Below are 6,644 nucleotides of genomic sequence, written 5' to 3' on the forward strand. Positions count from 1 at the left end.
TAAATGGATCAAGAAAATGAGATGCACACACGCACACATGGAATACTACGCTTCCATCAGAAAGAAAGATACCACCTCATTTGCAAGGAAATGGAAATTCTTGGGAAAAATCATATTAAGTGAAATAAGCCAGACTTAAAGAAACATAGGTCCCATGGTTTTCCTTATTTGTAATAATTAGTTAACATCAAGGATAATCTCATGTATTTTAATTTGACATTTTATTCTATGTTGAGCATCCAACATTATTGCTATATTGTTTGTTATTATTTCTGCAAATAGGCAGATATATTTTTTTAAAAAATGTTATCCATTACTGAAGGAAGAATATCTAAAAGAGCAAACCCTACTAGGAAGAACAACTCCTACTTACTTAGCTTCATTCCTATGTAAAACCAGTGTTGTCCCCTGTATCCTCATGTCGTACCTTACAACTCTATTCCTCATCATTCTGTATATCTACTATCTTCTACATTGTGATCTAAATACCCCAGAAATTCCACTTTGCTTTACTTTAAAAAAAATTCTCTCTTAATGTTAGAGGTTGGTGTGTGTGTGTGTGTGTGTGTGTGTGTGTGTGTGTGTGTGTGTGTGTGTGTGTGTGTGTGTCTGTGTCTGTGTCTGTGTGTGTGTGTACAAAAATCAAAAGACAACATTTTTCCTCATATAGAATACATCTTTGAGGCATTCTAAGTTGTGGCTAATGGGAGAAGTCTCTTGCTATTTTAAGGATGAAACAGAAAAATATATTTGTGCATGCACACAGTTGCTTTATTAATCTGTAGTTGAACACTGAACTTCGATTTATATCTTAGCTGTTGTTGTGAATAATGTGAATAACAATGAACTACAGATATGTTTATGAGTTACCCAGAGAGAAATAATTGCATGATTGGTGGTTCAGATGATATTTCAACTTTTCCTTAGAAAATGGCATACTACTTTCTACAAGGAGAATACTAACCTGTATTTTGACAACGAGTGTAGAAAATTTCCTTTTCTCCACACTCTCACCAGACAATATTATTATATTTTGAGTTTTTTTTAAAGGGAAGGTTTTTACCGTGTGCAGTACCTAAGACTGGCCTTAGACTCAAATCCTTTTACTCCAAACCCCTAAACGCTTGGAATTAAAAGCCTTTACCACCACATCTGGTTCCTTCGTTTTTTTGATAAGAGTTATAATAGTTATGAAGTAGTATCATAGTAATTTTGAATTACATTTCTCTAATGACTTCTGTTCACAAAGCATTAAGCCAGCATAGAAGTTTTTTTTAATTTAATTTTATTTTATTTGTGAACATACTGTACAGAGGAGTTACAATTACATGGGCAGGATAATGCGTACATTTCTTACCAAGCATTGCAGCCTCCTCCTTTGTTTACCCTTCACATCCCTTCCCAGCCTCCCCCCTCCCTCCCAATCCCAATCCTTCTCCTTCCCCCCTCTCCCCCCCCCCCCCGCACCGACGTTGTAAAGCTCGTTTTGGACATGACAACTTGTACTTCTCATTGTTGCAACAGGTCCAACCTGTTTTATTAAATGCAACTTTGTAAATCGACTGGCGATATTCAGGGCTTTTTGGAAAACATGTCTATTCAGAACTTTTGTCCATTAGTTATCAAGTTTCTTGTTAATCTCATCTTTAATCTATCTATACAAAATCAATAATTAATTCAAGGTAGTAGAAAGAAAAAAATAAATTGCTAACATTTTTCAATTTCAATAACATGATACTGCTTAAATTATTTTCTGTTTATGCTTGAGACTCAATTTAGTTAGACCTTTTACAAGGCTATATGTGTTTTATTTATTTTACGTTGATGGTTCTTTCTAAACATGTGTGAATAATTTCCCTTGGTTTCTTTCTGTGTCATGTGGTTCAGATTTCAAAATGAAGAATAAATGGAAAGAAGCAAACAAAAAATACAGTTCCTCTCATCTTATGATGCCTCTACAAAAATGAGGAAAGAGTTCCTCTTTCTAAGGACATATGTTAGAATATCAAAAAGACAATTCATTCTTCTAGGTCTTCCTTATCTTTGTGATGTAACTTAAATGATGTAAAACACAATATACTGTTCAGATATTTTTATGTTTTATCAGGTTTGCACATCTTCATATGGTCTTCAGCTCAGTCTACAACATTCCTTGATGATTCTCTCCGTGATAGTATTACACTACGAAAACATGAGATAACCAGTTTGATTTACAGCATGAGAAGTTATCCACCTGGCTTCCTTGGAAGCAGAGCATGGTCAATAGATAACATTACTTCTGGTTGCTCACTGCATGTAATGGTTTCTCTAATACTTATTGTATTCTATTTAGGATTTAAAAAACCCTTGGCTCAACTCAAAGCTCATTCATAGAAGTTTATTTTAAATATTTCATGAATTTTATGTCTCTTAATTCTAAAGATAACATTTGTTATAAAACTAACGTTATTATCATTTTAGTGTTGGGAAAAATTGTAATTAAAGACAGTAAGTGCATGGCCCAAAGACACACGGTGAGGAAGGAAATGAGTCAAAGTTTCCAAAGGTCTTTCAGCAATACAAAAAAGGTAGGTCAAATCTTTATATTTTCTTACTCTCTCAATTCAATAGTCATATTGTCCAAGAAATAATAGCATACCAAATATTGCCCATGGTGATTGTTTTCTGTCACATTTTGTATTCAACACAGACTGTGTTGGTGACATTGGGTTACCATGCACAGAGCTGAGCCGATAAATTGAGATCCAAATAGAGGTAAATTTCTTCTGTCCCACAGTTCCATTATCCTTTTTAAAAAGTACTGAAACTTTTAAATATCATCCCTTACTGTCTTTTAAGAATCCAAAAACCAAATACATTCACACATAACCACTCCTAAAGGCTTTCAAAGTAGGAGATTATTCTGAAAGCCTTGTATTAGTTGGTCACACCTGTAATCCTATCTACTCGGGATATTTACTCAGGAGCCTGAGATCTGTGGATAACAGTTGAAAGCCATTCAGGGCAAAAAAATCATGAAATTATTTTTCAATTTTTTTTAATGAACTAGCAAAGAGCCAGCAATGGAGTTGTAGCTCATATTGTAGCTCAACAATCTAGAGATGAAAGGCCTAGCAAGACCTTGAAACCCTGATTTCAAACTCTGAGCATGACAACACACATGCATATGTGTGTGGGTGCACAAATGAGGTCACACGCACATACACATTTATTCATATTTGCTCCATTCTTTTACTCTCTCAATTCAATATTCATATTGAATATTGGGGTTATATTTACATGAGCAAGGTAATTAGTACATTTCCTAATAAGCATTGTTATGTCCTCCTTTATATATCCCCTACCATCCCTTCCCTCCCACATCCAGAATTATGCTCCCCTCCCCCTTTCTCCCCACCTAAATTTTAAAGTTCGTTTTTCAACATAGTGTCTTGTGCATCTCATTGTTACAATGGGTCAAACAGTATCCTTATTTGAGCATTTTTTCCCCTTCCCATCCCCAAATTAGAGAAGCGTACATACAAGATGTAGGGGAACCAACTTCAAATACAATGAAAACAGGGGTTATAGCGTGGAGAAGGAACATATAAAGAAACCGAAAAATGACATAGCACATTATAAGTACGTTAAAAACAATAGCAAGAAACAAACAAACAAAAAAACTCGTGTCCTTATCTTGGTGTTCATTTCCCTTAACATCATCATATCTGGTCGTATGCACATAGCTTTTGACCTATTCTGCTTATCCTAGACATATATTCATTATTGAAAATAAGGGAAACCATGGGACCTATGTTTCTTTGGGCTTGGCTTACTTCACTTAATATAATTTTTTCCAAGCCTTTCCATTTCCTAAGAAATGGGGCGATGTCATTCTTTCTGATGGAGGCATAGAATTCCATTGTGTATATTTACCACATTTTCTTGATCCATTCATCTACTGAGGGGCATCTGGGTTGGTTCCATATCTTAGCTATGGTATATAATGCGGCAATAAATATAGTTGTGCTGGTAGTATTAGTATGTTCTTGTTTGTGATCATTTGGGTAAATCCCCAAAAATAAGATTGCTGGGTCATATGGGATCTTTATGTGGAGTCTTTTGAGGAACCTCCAGACTGCTTTCCAAAGTGGTTGAACAGTTTACACTCCCACCGACAATGCCGTACGATTCCAGGGTGGGCATATGCCCTCCAGCATCTGTTGTTGTAAACATATGGAACGATCCAGGAATTTACAGGTTATCCATGTGCAGGGGCCATGATAATCTTCTCAGTATCATTCCAATGTTAGTGTATGTGATGCTGAATTGAGTACAGACCATTTTTATATAAAAAGTGTAATTAATTTTATTAAACTAGAAAATTCAACAAAAAATAAGTTCAAAATAATTGTCATGAAATTTTAGAACCAAATATTTCTTACATAAACACACATTTAAATATAAAGTCTAGATTGATATGTCAAAAACAAAATAATTCAAGATATTTGTTGTTCAAGAGATTTGTAGGAGGAGGAATTCAATTATTCTATTCAAGGCACCTGTCATAATGAACACTGCAGCAAGTGTTACGGTTTGTTAAAAGTTTTAATGTTTTACCTATGTTTAATTTTGGGAATTTGCTTATATATGCCAAAATTAGGACTGTTTGCCAAGTATAAACTTTTCTATAAAGTATTTAAGATTTATGGTAGCAAACATATACTACTAATTATGTACATTTCAGAGTTTATAGAAACTTTATTAATGAGAAGTTGCAAAGTCTTTGTGTAAAGAAGCAGAGTGAAGAGTTAAGACTTTAACTACACAGTTTCTTTTATAACTTTAGGGATTCCTAACTTTATTTGTTATCGAGAAACAAATGATGATGTAAGCCATAAACAAATGATGAGATGAGCCATAAATGGTAATCTTAGTGGCTAATTTTAAAGACTACTCATATTCTATAAAACTCTTTTTGAACATCATAAACTGCCAGAGCCTGCAGGCAACGAAAGGGAATCCAGAATTAGGGGGCCAGGACGGAAAAATAAAGACATAAGACAAAGGATGGGGTCGGGAGGTCTGCAGCTCAAGACTAGAGTACCGTTTATTTTTAACTCTCCTTATTATATACTATTAGAATTCAAGAGGTAACCTAAGGTCACCATAGTGCAGAAAAAGAAGGAAAATTTTAATAAAAACAAGGTGCAGATTGAAACAAGACAAGGTCAACTGATAGAAAGTAAAACTAACTCTACAGATAACAAAGCAAACCTGGGCACCCGGTGCTTTTCATGAAAGCCAGTTCCTTGTACGTGCCTTCAAGTGAGCACAAGGGTCAAGATGACCTTGGAGCTTTACTCTCGGCTCCCAAAAATAAACTTAGCCAGAGTTAAATTTACAGGAATATGAGAAAATAGTAAAATCTAATATGCCGTACACTTCAAAGACTGAAATTGGTTTGTTTTTTATTTTTTAATCATTAATATTTTATTATTGCTTTCCTTATTTGTAGAAATTTTTTACTTGTTGTAATATAATACAACATTTGTAAGTCATCATTAGGAGGTCATCATGGAGAAGGTTACTGGGATGTCCATACCATTTTTTATATGTGCATGTGAATTTACAAAGAGGAAAATTAAGAATAAAATATTTATTTAAAAATGAACAAATAGAGTCTGAATCAGGAGTGTTGGTAAATGTAAACACCTAAAATCTTAGCCCTAGGCTGACACAGCATTATTGCAGAATTGAGGCCACAAAAGTGAGATACTGTGTTTTGTTTTGTTTGGTTTTGTTGATTTTGTTGGTCATGGGGCCTGGGTTTTGTCCCTCAGCTCAGGGCTAGCGTTACCACTTGAGGCACAGCACCTCTTCCATCTTTTTCTGCTTATATTGTGCTGAGGAATCAAATCCAGGGCCTCATGCATGCAAGCCAAGCCCTCTAACACTGAGCCACCTTCTCCACACCTGAGAAACTGTGTTTAAAAAAATAATTTAAACAATATTTGCTTTCTGCTTTGGGTCATATAATGAAATATATGAATATCTTTTTATGTATTTGTGAATTGTCATACTTCTAAATTTATACTAACTTCAGCCTCTTTATCCTTTACCAAGTCATGAAATATCTCTAAGAATTTGTTTCTGTGAAGATTGTTTTTCCATTTATAATTTCTTCTGCGTCATTTTTATTTTTATCAAAATAACATTATATTTCATGTTGATGGGTTATCATACATCAAATATAAATATTCTCATACTGCTCTTGTTTATCTGTTATGCACTTTAAATATTATGATATTTCTCTCTCTCTTTCACTCTCTCATTTCCTCTTTCTCTTTCATGCTCCATGTCTGCTACTTAGAATTTCTGCTGGTCTACTATTATCCTTAAGGATCCACTGGTTTTGTGGCAGCATGATAGTGACCATCAGTTACTTTTGCATTCTTTAAAAGTTATAAAAGTGACGTGATATTATTCTTTGCGGTTCTAAATGGCAAAACACCAGATCTCACTTTTACTACTATTTATATAAATCTTATCTCATAGGAATCATTGGGATAAATAAGATACTTTTAACCTATAACCTAAAAGTACTTTTTCTTTTACAAACAATCTTCTTCTTTTATTATCAGTTAGTAAATTCCTGTAATGAA

The 6,644-nt window shown here is 34.1% G+C and overlaps 1 non-coding gene across 1 annotated transcript; it reads right to left on the bottom strand.

The window, feature by feature from the left end:
• Positions 1–4,209: 4,209 nt before the first annotated feature.
• LOC138811647 (U6 spliceosomal RNA) lies at positions 4,210–4,316 on the bottom strand. Its single transcript, XR_011367470.1, has one exon. It is a non-coding gene; the product is annotated as a U6 spliceosomal RNA (small nuclear RNA).
• Positions 4,317–6,644: the final 2,328 nt, after the last annotated feature.

Source organism: Dipodomys merriami, unplaced genomic scaffold (genome assembly GCF_024711535.1).
Source record: "Dipodomys merriami isolate MVZ:Mamm:240054 unplaced genomic scaffold, mDipMer1.0.p SCAF_544, whole genome shotgun sequence".
NCBI classification, from domain to species: Eukaryota; Metazoa; Chordata; class Mammalia; order Rodentia; family Heteromyidae; genus Dipodomys; species Dipodomys merriami.